Source organism: Cydia splendana, chromosome 8, assembly GCF_910591565.1.
Source record: "Cydia splendana chromosome 8, ilCydSple1.2, whole genome shotgun sequence".
Classification (NCBI taxonomy): Eukaryota; Metazoa; Arthropoda; class Insecta; order Lepidoptera; family Tortricidae; genus Cydia; species Cydia splendana.
The window spans coordinates 22,473,913-22,488,138 of NC_085967.1; the positions used below are offsets into that span (position 1 = coordinate 22,473,913).

The 14,226-nt window shown below is 37.0% G+C and overlaps 1 protein-coding gene and 2 long non-coding RNA genes across 3 annotated transcripts in view; 2 read left to right on the forward strand and 1 right to left on the reverse strand.

Moving 5' to 3' along the window:
• LOC134793005 (protein tiptop-like) overlaps positions 1-14,226 on the forward strand; it is a 371,990-nt gene that overhangs the window by 261,318 nt on the left and 96,446 nt on the right. The window lies entirely within an intron of this gene.
• LOC134793037 (uncharacterized) overlaps positions 1-14,226 on the forward strand; it is a 209,016-nt gene that overhangs the window by 143,647 nt on the left and 51,143 nt on the right. The window lies entirely within an intron of this gene.
• LOC134793289 (uncharacterized) lies at positions 2,282-4,688 on the reverse strand. Its single transcript, XR_010144533.1, has 2 exons — positions 4,177-4,688; positions 2,282-2,580 (listed from the first exon to the last, which is right to left on the reverse strand). It is a non-coding gene; the product is annotated as an uncharacterized LOC134793289 (long non-coding RNA).

Here is a 14,226-nt window from a genome sequence, read left to right on the forward strand (position 1 = left end):
TTGCATAATTCCTGACACCTTTATGCCTTATAAAGGGTTAACCCTCTGAATAGTACTTTTTCTTAAAATAAAATATATAAACACACATCAAAATATATCTATAAAATAATAAATTTGATTTGTTTCCTAATATCTACAGTTTATAAATGGCTAAGGATTCATTCGTTCTCATGAACTGTTTGCTATCATAACATAACATTAATTGCTAATTTCTTGTTTATTAATTTTGTACCTAGTATTGCGTTACACGTGATTTATAAACAATAAAATGACATTGATTTCATATACAAAGTCACAACTGAAGTACTTTTGTACTAATTTATTTTAAATACTTATAGACACAACATCGATTAATAACGCATAGTTATGAGCAGCTAATTTAGATTTGTGTAAAGATATTTCAACCTTAGGGATAATCAGTGTCAGTAATAATCGACTCGATTTAAATTACATTACAATTCTCATTATCTCTTCTCAACCAATAATCTACATTACATTTAAAAACGCCCCAAATAACATCTAAAACCAACTGCCAAGACCGCCCAAGCAGCGTACACCTCCTTGAAATATTATTCTCATCATATCCCCGGTGATTGACGGGTGTCTACAGAGAATATATCCGTCACGGGCCCGGTAAACACCCCCACCGCCCCCCACCTACACTTGCCCCCCTCTGTCTGCCTCCCGAGTGAAATATCTCAATCTTTAGCGCGACTTATTGATTGATAGATTGATGTTGAATGCGGATTGGTTGGATTATTGTTAATTTCTGCGGGATTTTTATGATTGATTGGTTGAATGATTGATTCTTGTTTAAGCTGGAAAATTAAGTCAAGTGGTGGACTGAGTTGTTTTTTATAATGGTAGCAAATGGTCATATTTTACGGGGGTAATAATTGTGAAGAAGGTTAATATTTTTTAATAAGCAGTAAGTACTTACATTTTTCTTGACAAATTCATCTGAAGATAGATACCTATTTGTAAAAAACAAATTTAATTTGACTTAGGTAAATAAAAAATAAAAGATGAAAAGATATTTCAGATTAAAATATCCTTATATTCCTGGGCAATCTACTAAGAAATTTTTCTTATTGGACTTTTACGAGTACAAGAACTTAGAATTTAGAAGTCAAATTTTACGGTTTAGTGCGCGTGATTACAACACTTGAGTTAAACTTTTAAATTATCTTGATTTTACAAGATCTTGTTCAAAACCAATCAGTAACTCTTTAGGCTGATCAGTAAGTAAATAGACAGCCATACATCACCAAACTTAACCGGTCTAATTCGAAGCTCCAAATCTCTTCCACGAATCGTCAACGAGGCGCGAACGTGAAAAAAGACCTCCCACCGTAGAGGCGACATCTGTTCGCTATTTGTCAAACTTCGTTTACTATTTTGGTACGGAACTCACTTTGTCCAACGGGTTGGGTTCGGACATGGGGGATGAGAGAGCGGACAAACACAACTTGTGTTTGCCAAGGTCGAGCCGTCTAAGATAACTTTGCACCGATTTGAATAGAACATAGTGAGTGAGTGTCATTATAAACGTCGTATTTTCATAGAAATTTTGACATTGCCATACTTTGTCTGGCATTTGCAAGTCATGGCTGAGTGTCAACCGAGAAGTCTGAGTAATTCTGGTCCATACGGCCATCATAAACTGTTGTAGTTAAATGCTGACAATCTTGAAATTTCCTGACGACTTCTCTCTTCAAAACATGCTCATTATGCCATTTTTGATTCGTTACATAAGTTAGCATTTAAAATAATTCGACATGGACAAAAAAGAGCCAATCGGTAAACTGCATTCAAAAATTCTTCAAATTTACCTTCCAAATTTTAGAGACTAACACACATAGAGAGCCACTAATATCTTCAACAACCTGAGATTCATATTAAAATCAGGTGTTAATTGACAGTTGATCCGTACACCTGACAGCACCCTGGGAGGTAGAATCGAATTCTTTTCAATATTCTCCAAGCTATCTTTAGGGCTAAAATATCCAATTACATCTTTAACACCTTCATCCCTAATCTACCGTCACCTTATCCGCGACCTTATGAAATTTTTCTTCGCCTTCCATCGACGCTCCGTCTCCGGGACAAGGACGTCTTCAGTTTGGCAGCCCTCAGTGACATGTGACGTTTAAACTTGACATCTTCAACAACTTTCTACGACCCGTTTCCATATCCCCTTCGGTATTAAGATCATTATTGCCTGTCACAGCTGTAAATGCAGTTTGTCAGCAGAGCGAATTATCTGTGAAAATTTCCCATGTGAATTCTTAAATTCTTACTCCTTTAAGAATAGCGTTGAATTTGCTTTGGCTGGGGTGTAGTTTGTAAGTATGTTGTGGACTTCAAGATTGTTTTGATGGAGTAGCTCGTCAATTAAATAGGAGAGGGTTCAGTACATCTTGTGTGTGATTGAGTGCAGTGATGCAGATTTACTTTGAAGATATGGTTTGCGTTCGTTTTTCTTTTCAGTTGATGAATTGTTCTTTCTTTGGACGTCTAGTTTCTGGGAAAATCTATGTTTGTTGGTGTTTTGTTCTGAATGCATCCGTCTTCGTGTGTCTGATGGGAAGAAAAAGTTTATAGTGAAAGGAAGTGAATCACAAGAAATATAAATATTACAAGCTTCAAAAGGAAAGGAATTTAAGCGCGTTGTCAAAGTCACACCCATCGAAATATGTAATAATCAAGTTTATCAGAATTTTCTGTTTAAATTTGTAATGACAATAAAACATCAAAATGTATTGGAGCCGGCAAGAACTGACGAAAGCTCCTTGCTTGCCTTTAATACGATTACCGCAGAGGGTGAGATGACGTTTTCGTTACTACCTACCTTTTAGGTCATCCTTACTTATTCAGTACTAGACAGACCGAAATTCTAATATTATCCTTGGTAATGTCGTTAATTGTGGCGCCGACATTTTTTTCGATCTAAACCAAATTTCCTTTATCTATATTAACTCCAGCCCGTCTGCTATTCTAAACAACGATTCAGTTTGCGTCGGAAAAATCAATGACCGACAACCGACCCACATCGACTTTGGGCTGTCAAGTTTGATTGAGTCAGACGCAGAGCTAAGCGGGGATAGACATTTGGAGGACATTTTGGATTATAAAGATAATGCAAATCTTATATCAAATTCATTGATTAATAGTGATAGGTGTGTAAAGAACTAGTCAACAAATTAAAGAAGGTAAACTACATTATTAAAGTTGAGAAGAACAATAGTTTTGACAAATAAAATAGTTAAAGGTTAGAACAAAATCTAAAAAATGTTTGAATACAGCTGTGTGATTAATTGATTATTTAACAGGGATCTTTAGATTAAATATTGGTAAAGCGAACATTTCATGTTGACATCTTAAGTACGTATGTGCATTAAATCTCTATTATTTTAAGATGATAGTAGTGGATATCAAGATATAAATTAACATTAATTACCTAAATCACAGCATAAAACATATCATTAAAACACGATCTACAGTCCACACAATACATAACGTCTGCATCGCAAAAGAACACTTCAAAAACAAAAAGGCCAAAACAAAACCGCGTAACCACAAAGAATTGAAAACGCCGCTTCTAGCGTCGCCTTGCAAACCAAATAAAGCGACGGTCGACAAAGACGTCTGGCCGCGACATCTGAGCGACACGCGTCGCCCCGCCCGTCCGATAATGATGTTAACTCACCGTTTGAGCGTGCTTTCGTTTTTGAGAATTCGTTGTTTACTATGTTTTGTCTTTGGCGCTTTTGGGCATTTGATATATGCACGTTTTGTGCACTTTCTATTCTTGCCTTTTCGATAACGGTGTTAACTTTGAAAGATTTTTGTCATTATAGTTATTTTTTAGAGGAGCATTTGGGCATTTGATATGTTATTATACTTGCTTGTTTTTGGATAATAGCTCGTATAGTTTATACTGTCTTTGACAGGTTTTTGTCTACATTTTTCCCGTCATGGAGTACCACTTGAAAATGTTCTGTTTGGGAAGTTAGGACATCAGTTGGGGATAGTAGCTCTTCCAAAGTCATAGGTAAGCTTTTATATTCTAAATGTAGGACAGTAGGACCATACCTACATGTAATTATTTGAAATTCTTCTTATACCTGCAAGCATGTACTCCAAAAGGGTGAAAAAACCCCCACACCCACCCACCTCCATAAAACGCGGCATACTGCAACTTCCATCAAATAAATTTCAACGGGAATCCCAGTCGAGTCGACTTGTTCAGTAAATTGTCTTCAAGAGCTGACCAGTCCCTCGCCCCCACAGGGGGATGGGGGGGAAGGAGGCGTCCCCCCGTTCGTCTTGCTTATGACTGACGTCTGGACAGACTGAGTGATTGAGAGTGACTCGAGACTTAATGCGCCCGGGCGATATGATGCTTGTACAACACAAATAGTCATATCTACTGTGTTGATGGTTCTTCAAAACGATATCTTATACAGTTGAAGATATAGTTGGTTTTGCTTTGGGGTGGAGAGCAATGCAAGTATGTTATTATGAATTAAAATACGTTTTTGCAGTTGCAATTAGTGATCTTGGAGCTTGATGGATTTGTGTCGTGTTATAAACGTTAATTATAAATTCCGTCTGAAGTTTCCGTTGGTAAAGAAATGTGGCTAAATCCAACTTGAAAGGTGTAATAATAAGAAATAAACTGTATTTTGTTTCATCGTATAGCCACACCTCTGCAAGGTAGCAAGATTTACTAGAAGCAACCGTGAAATTTATTAGTACATGAAAAATATCGACATCTGATTTTGCAGTTGTTCCCTATGACCTACCTACATCTACAGCTCGATAAATATTCATTCAAAAACTCTTATATTTCTCGATGACAAGTGATATTGATAGTATTTTGGATCGATAATGCACTGTCAACCGTCACTTGTCAATACAACAACCATGTTGTGGATATTCGTAGAAATGTCGCTGAAAATGTCGCCAGTTTGCCACGGGGAGACATCTTGTGCCGGGACTATCGGGAGTTCTATTGGAATTGTCAGTCTATCTAATCTTGCCTTGGTCTCCGCGGACTTTCATACTAGCGTTTCATTTTGAGTCAAATGTGTGACAATTTTCAATGTCGGTGGTTGAGTGAGAATTCCTTAAAATCCGATAGTTTAAATTAATGTTTTTCTTCAAATGTATGAATAATCATCATCGTCATCTTAATCACAGTCTATTACCTACTGTTACACCATAGAATATCTACACGTCGACTCAACGCGGCTTAGACACTTCATTTCAAACATTTATTGTATTGTCTCCAACAAAACAGTCCACTATCCATTTTATAATCTACGCTTTCCCTTACATTTCCATAAATAATTCGCATTTCGCTTGATATTACGCTAACATAGAACAACAAAGGATATCCCGACACGGACGGACAGACGGATGGACAGGCAATCAACGCTCGTCATACGAAAGCGGTAATTTTTGCCGGAGATTATGGTCTTTATAAGCAGAATTGTTTACAAATCTACCTTAGTTTTTTTCCAGAGAAGTGTAAGTACATACACATATTAACCAATGTAGGTTAGGTTTATAAGAATCTGGAAAGGCTAGCTAAAAAGAGCATCGAGCTTTATTGAAATGGAAAAATGTTGATTTTCAATTTGAAGTAATATTCGGCAATATTTGATGTTTACATATTAGAGGTTTTTTTAAAACCAAAAGCCACAGATCTAGAATAATGTTGACGCAAAGCATGTACCAAACGCTAAAACATTTCTTTCAGCCATTATTTACGTACCTAAGTAAGTACCTATGCGAATATACTTACGATATACCCAAACATACTACTGGTACTGGTACTAATATTAAGCAAAAGATATAAAAAAATACTGCACCTATATTTACTAGTAACTGTACATACAATATCCTTTGTCACTTTCTTGAAGTTACTGTAAAAGTCAGCCATGTTCATCACTCCACCACCCAACTCCGAAACGTCACAAACGCCCTATACTTTACCAACCAACTTACACCATTTCACCTAGCGATCCCCCTCTACTATTCCGATCTAAAAAGACATAAGTGCCTCAGTTTTCCTACTATCTTATGCCGTTTCTAAGGTTGGGTTGGTCAAGGGAACTGCAATTACCTCGAGTCAACGTAAATCTCTTTGGTACAAAGGCGACGTGTCTTGGGATGACCGATTATGTACAAAGTAAGCTGTCAACGTCTGCTAGAGTTAAACTACTGTACTTTAGTAATGTAATAAGGGGAACATTGAAGTTACTTAGTATTTAATAAATAAGGTATGTATAAAAAAAAAGGAAGTCAAGTTGTCATGATTAAAGTCAGTCCATGAAAAGTCTGCAGCGGATTTGATAGCCCACGCAGTGCACGTGTTATTTTAAACGTCAAACTTCTATGAAATTATGACGTATAAATGACACTTGCACTGCGTGGGCTATCAAATCCGCTGCAGACTTTTCTTGGTCCGACTCTAGTAATTGTTGTCTTCATAAACCTATTTACCAATTGTCTGTCACCTGTCGTGTTACACCCTTTGAACGCTTTATGTTATAAACACAAACATCACTCAAACGCCAAGATCCTGGGCGCAACGGAGCTAATGTAAACCCTACTCGTAAGTGTGACTGTTAGGGTCCTACTGGGACGTAGAAATAAAATCGCGGACTGTATCAAAATAGGCTGGTTTATTCCGCCTTAATTACATGAAAAAGCCCGGCCAAACAATTATAAAATTAGATTCGGTATTCGTCCGTTGCCGGTGAAGTAGGTAAAGCGAAGTGGTGGGCCGCGGGTCGCTCGCGGCTTGCCGCGATGACGTCGCGTGCTGCCCGCCGCCCGCGCGTCTCCTCCCGTGCGTATATCCAGTACTTAACAGTGACGGTTACTTTGACAGTGTCCGCCATAACACCAGCGGTCCTTGGTGCGGTGGGCACGACTAGTAACGACACCTTTAGGTGTTCTTGGCGTTCAAAAGGTTAAACTTGAACCTAGAAAAGAAATACGTATTGAAGAAAATAAAACTTAGGAGTTCAATGAAAAATATTGTACCCTGACCTGTTTTTGGGATTTCTCCAAAAATCTTTCCTTCTCAACAAGACGGCTTGAGCGCCGCACCGCAGATACACCATATTTGTAAATTTTAGTACTTATTTTGTTTTTTTCGTACCTTATGTATGAAAATACAGTAACCCTTCATTATGCAGAGTCCGACACGCAATCGCCCTGTCTCTTATTTTAAAGCTAGCAAGAGTAGCGTAAATCTAACACTCAAGTATCTTCACAAATAATTAATTGTACGTAAACCTTATTGCAAAGTGTTAAGGTCTATTATTGGTCACTAAAGTGTGTAGCTGTACCGTTGCCTGTAATCAAACTCGCGCGCATCAAGGATTATAACCGCCAGGGAATAAGGGTTAGGACATAGTGTAAGGCTGTCTTTCCAGTGACGCGGAAATGAGCGGAGATGAGAGAAGACGTGCGGGATTCAACCAGTATAGCATTGGTTGTCTTTTCTGGATTACAATCCGGCAAATTTAAAATTGCGAATACTTATTTACTAAACTTGAAGCATTTCCTACTATAGCAACAGTGAGCAAGATGGCTTGTAAGTTGCAGTGTAAGTGTTGCCAAAGTATACAGTGTTTGGCTTGGTTTGGTAGAGAGTAGCAATTTTCAAAATTATCCCAATATCGCGCTTTCGAAGTTATCCCAATATTCCAATGACAAAGGTTTTCTCAGATTGAATCCCTAAGAAGACAAAAATTGGGTTGAAACATTCAACGACGTCCACAGGCGAAGTCGCAGAGGCTAAGTAATTCTACTTAATAATCCGCTCTACTCGCTACTAAGCCATTCCCTCACCTGCTGAGGTTATCAGGAAATGTTCTCCTGTCACAACTGGAAGACTGACGGGATTAAGGCTAGCCGGAGACTAACCCACCTGTATGTATGTGTGTCTTGCTTCAAGACGTGTGATTGGATAAGGGGCGACTTAGACATCTTGAGATTATTGTGCTACTGACCAATTTGATGCAGTATTTTTTGTAATCAAAATAGTCCCCCGCCACGTCTGCCTGTTTGTGTGTTTGTTCGCGATAAACTCAAAAACTACTGAACGGATTTGCATGCGGTTTACATCTATCAATAGAGTAATTCTTGAGGAAGGTTTAGGTGTAGGTACCTATAATGTGTTAACCCGTGCGAAGCCGGGTCGGGTCGCTAGTATATTTTATTTCATAGATTGTTGTGGGACTTGTGGGTTGAATTCCCCTAAATTATATCTAATTGAGAAACGCAAAATTGCGTGTGGGCTCAAAATCCATTAGATTTGTCGTCGTGTCATATGTCCTTTCAGAATTGACATGTCATAAACAGACCGTAGAGACAACGGTCTGTCACCCGTCGATCATTGCGACGGCTCAATGCCATTTCGTTTAATGTCAGAATAGATACATTCGATGACAGATAGGGCAGACAATCTTTGTGGATACTAATATTGATGTACAGTGTGATGTAGAACTTGTAGAAGGAACTAAGTAAAACTAGTGGCTCTGTGAGCTGTAGACCTCGCGAGCAGAGCTTGAAATAACATGGTGCTAAGAGCTTTAAATACACCGTGTTTTTTTTGATTTCCGTTAATTTCAAGGGTGCATTCCTGAGCTTAAATCAACTTTCTCAAAGACACCGATGTTCTAATTAAGTCCATTTCGGAGATAATCCATAATTTATTTTTTTACTATAAGGCCTCTACAAGCGTGTACACTTGCCTTAGGGCCGGCTTACATATTGATTAGTGTTTAGAATGAGTTCATACATTTGCTACTAAACTTAAGTACAATCTCGGTCGATTGATGTACGAAATGACATTGATATGTCACAGATTTCAATTGTTTGGTTGAGTTAAATGTAATGCCCGTGTTACAACAACGCTATATGCTACATTTAATTACTTTTTAAACAAAAAAAAAACAAAAAAGAAAACAAAAAAAAAAATTTTTTTTGAAAATTAACTATGCCATTTAGTTCTTATAAACGTACTTAACTATACCCCGAAGTTAACGGAATTCAATAAAAACACGGTGTATAGTAAATTAAAGAAAAACAATACGAAATTTATGTGTAAAAAAATACAAAAAGTTATAATATCCCAGCATACAATTACTGGGGATCGAACCCAGACCCTCTGTGCAAACAGAAAAAGCGAACGTTTACAAACTGAGCCAAATAGTTCTTAGATGGGTTGACGAAATTTAGCTACTCCTTCTCAAATTAAAATTAGTTAAAATTAAATATCTAAATACCGCCTAAACCAGCGATAATTTTTTTCTGCATTTTTTGCTATTAACTCTGTAAACATGTTTCAAAAAGAAAAAAGTCTTATGATATCGATACGACTATTTGTTTAGGCGCCAGGTATCACGACTCCGCCATTTTTAAAAATTTCCAAAAACCGGATTGACAAAAAAATTTTATTTAGTCATAAAATTCGGTCACAAAATTTCACGAGAATCGGTTAAGAATTGCGACCTGTAGAGGAGAACATCCGGACATACGAAAGCAAAATGCCCGAGTCAAAACGTAGACCTTCGCTTCGCTTCGGTCAATTAAAATGACTGTTTATTGAAGACGTACCAATACCTACCTACCTACCTACTTTTTCGATTAATTTCTCTGTTCCCGCTACCCAAAGGTTGTCTAAAAGAGATCGCTCTTTAGCGATAAGACAGCCTGTAGTCTCCCTCTACATTTAATCAATTGTTTCTTGCCTTCTTACTGAGTATCTTTTTTACTGAGATGTGCCAATAAAGAGTATTATACCTACATCTCTATCTATCTATTTGAACACCTCATAGATCATTAAGTAAAAACCACTTAATTGTACGAAACAAGGATAGATACCAGCAGATTTACATTTGAAAGTAAGAGTGAACTTATCCCTATAAGGGATCTTTTCTTCTAGCTAACATCTAAAAGTAAATAAATAACTTTGCCACCGACTGTCTTAACAACAACACACTAAACTGCGCATTAGAAGAAAATTAAACACCATCAGAGCCTCTACCATCAGTTTTAACATTGACATAACGCTCACGTCTACGTAATTTACTTTCTGTACATCTCGCTTGCACTATTGCTCGCATATGCGAGTACGAGCGAGATGCATAGAAAGTAAGTTACGTAAACGTGAGCGTTATGTCAATGTCAAAACTGGTGGTAGCCGTACTGGTGTAAATAAAGCCCAGTAAGTTATGGCTACCTATAATGGCTTATAAGATTCGCAACCACATTGACAAGTTATGGCTACCTATAATGGCTTATAAGATTCGCAACCACATTGACAAGCTAAATATAATAATAATCCATATAAGACATACATATATATATTCAAACTTGGTCGCAACCACTCTACAGAGTAGGTACAGATTATTGATTCGCAGACGTGACCTACCTCAACAGTGTTTGAATAAGTAAGTCAAGAGCGCGGTTGACCTTGAAGTATTAAACAAGTTTAAGGATCAAAAATAAAATTATAAAACTCAAACCAGTGGAAAATTGTCCCAAAAATATGCAATTAAAATATAGACTAACAATTAAATGAAACAAGTATGTCTCAAAATCTTTTTTTTTCTTGATCCTCGTGTGTTCCTAATGTCCTTAGCTTTATTTATATATCATTCCTTTCTCATGAGCCTAAACTCAAATTGGCTGCATTTTTCCGTAGATTAGATCCTTGACTTTCGACTGCATTATAGAATCCGCCATATGTTAGCATATTATTACTAGTTGTCACTAACAGCACGGTAGTATGTGAAATTTTAGCTCATTCAAACACCGGGAAGTGTTTCAAAAATGTACAATATCTTAGTTTTGAGTTTCAAGAGTTTTTAGCATTTTTTATACGGAGTGAAGCGAAGTAAAAACAAAAAGAATTCAGTCAGTGACGAATCGCCTTCATACACTCATTCAGTTCAAATAACTCAATTGAAAACATTCATAAATCATTTGATTTGATCAATATACACCAATTAGCTGCCGGCGTGATCCAGCGGCAATGACCCCCGACACTCGTCAAATACGGTGTCATTGTCACAGAGGGGAACATTTACGTCCATTTTTACGTATTTTTTTAAACCAACTTCCTTACGTATATTTATTTTATTAACGACGTTTTCCAAAATATTTGACGTTTTATTTGACACAGACATATGTCTGGCATACATACTACTGACTAAGTGACCACCCTTGGGACAGTTAGTATGTAACTGGTACGAAATGACGCAAAATATGAAACTATTTAAAAAGACTATTTTATAAGTTTAAGTTACGTATAAATAAACTACCTAATACTTACATAAACTAATTATAATAGGAGCCTCGTCTGCCAACAAACCGCTCTGTGGTTTGGCAGAAGAATGTAATGTATTTAGATGTAAGTAAGCATGAGAATAAACGATTTTTTTTATTTAAAACAAAAACACTACAATAAAATAACTTAGCACCAATAGGTCCAATAGGGTAGGTATGGTGCTTAAGACCATTGTGAGTTCACTATGACAATGAAATAAGTATTTTTCTCTTCTACATTTTCTAAGCTTATCGCAAGGTCTACAGCTCTCAGAGCCACTAGTTATTTAATGTATCTATATAGATTAGGCATCAGTGATACGTACGTAAATTATATCTCATTATATTGCTGATTTGTAATATAGTGTTATCACTTTCCATAAGCAAACTACATGTTAACCTTAATCCTCGAACGGTACCACTGTTTATATCATTATAATACTGTTATTCATGTAGGCCGAGACAAATGAACGTCAACCCTTATAGAACGATTTTATCATCACATCAATAACATAAACAACAACATTTAAGTCAAATAAAACTCAATATCGATATATCCGGCTCGAAGGACCGTTTGGTCCTTTGCAGCATTTTATTGCGGCCACACACTTGGATCAATTCTCCCTCAAAAGGTCGTATAACACTATGAATTTCCTAAAGAGATACTGCCTTTTTGGGTTAGTGTTGGAATAGGACTTTCGCGATTCGAACCCGCATCCACCTACACTTGTTTACCGCTGACCAGGCCGATATATTCCGAATCAAATTGTGGACTGATCATCGTGTCACACCTACGTAGTACACCGAAAGAAAGCCACCCGATTACGGACCTTATCAGTTTGTAATAAAGATGACGTATCGATGTGGGGGTGTGAAATAATTTGAGACCTTTTAATGTCTGGTATTTTCAACGCGAAGTAAAATAAATACGTTGGCAAGAACGCCTTAACGTGTATACGTTCTCTAGTTACTTAAATCGTTGTTCTATTAGATGTGTTAGTTGTCTTATTTTATGTTCAAGATTTCCGTATTGAGCCTCGATGTTGTGGATGTCGCCTAGTTGAGTGAGCTATAAAATACATATTACTTAAAGGGACTGATGTTAATCTTTGCAATAGTCATATGATTTTATTGGTAATTATTTCCTGTGGTGTAAAGGTAGAAATTTATTGTATTTCCTATTATATCAATAATATATCATAAATGCGTTGCGATAGCGTTACACAATAAGATTCAAAGGAATTGAGAGAAACCATATTAATGCGAAATGTGCTGCGGTTTATGTTGCCTTAGAATGGCGATTTAGATAAAATTTGGTTTGGAGATAATAAGTAGCTCGAGATCATCATCATCATCATCAGCATCACCGGCAGAAGCTAGTATTATATGTCGTAGCCAAATCTTATCATGATTTCATGATGTGGCAATCATTTTATGACGTGATCGGTTGGTCACATCATGCATGACAAAGTCAAACCTAACCTAACCATCATTTTCGTAAAATGATCAAATTCTATGATCTGGCCACTGCTTTTACTGCATTTTAAGGACTTTACGAATTTTGACGAATGTAATTGGGTCTGAAAACATCTCCAACATAGTTTACCTGTTCCTCCTGCATATTTATGAGCGAGTAGTTCTAAACGTACATACAATATTAGGTATCCTTTGTCAGTCTTTGTTTCATAAAGTTAATAATAAACTGTATTCAACCGTCAAGCCGTGAATAAGCGTGCAGCGGTACTACGGCATTTGAAATCACTCAATTGTCACGCAATAAGTTGTCTAGGAAAATAAATGGTTACGACAATATTCAAAATTTGGATCTATTCAAGTAAGTTTTCCAATGTTTTTTTAAGTTTTAACCTCGTAAGTCCCCTTGTACAAGTACAAATTAAATTTTATTTTGAACTCATATAGAAATGAAAGAAGGTTCCAAATTCAAAAGCGCCAAAATTGCCCTGGGTCTTACGAGGATAAAAGAGTTTTTAACTATTATAGATACATTCTATGTAGGTAGTGTAGGTGGTAGATCAATGGCATATTACTGATTTTGTGCTAAAAGTACTTAAGAGAGGTAGCCTTGGAAGGGGCTGGCTTGACACTGTAAGAGACAACTTTGCCAATAATCTCGCAAAAGTGAAGGAGAAAAAGTCTAAAAGTGGCTCCAAAGCAGCCGCTAAGATCACAACCAGGATAAACACTAAAATGAGAGATAGATTCCTCCTCCTCCTATCCTAGTATGTAGTTAGTAATTAGTTTAGACAAAAGTTTTAGTTTGACTCTTGTCATAAGTAATTTTTTTTGTCATGATAATGTTTTGCAATATAGTTTTTCTATCTATCTTAAATTAACCTCCTTATGTCAGTGGTCTCTCAAAAATAACAAGTGACTGCCGGTGACAGTGCGTTGCGGAGGAGAAAATACCAGAAAGCGGACTTTGAGGCCCGTATCAACCGGAATTCTGTCTTTTGCTTTCTATCTGTTAGTTTAGAATTTGTGTTCGTTGAAAAGGGTCAAAACTTGGTTTTCAAAGTTTATGAATAAGGGCCACTTGCACTTTCGGGATTAGCCAACTGAAATGTGCAAGTGGCCCTAAGGGTGTTATTCTGTGCACCTTAGTACCCCAGCGCATACGCATCAATCACTCGCCGCCCGCGGCCGCGGCGATGCTTTGCAGATAGCATGATGCGATTAACCGTGCACTTTTTGTTGCGATTTATACAGGAATTATACAGTGCACCTGGGCAAGGTTTATGGCTAAAGATATTCGAATTGCTATTGAACTGTATCTTTAAGTCATAAAAATATACTTATCCACTTTAGTTTTGAAAATGTGAGTTGCTGTTTTGTAGTAAATTGAGATACCGT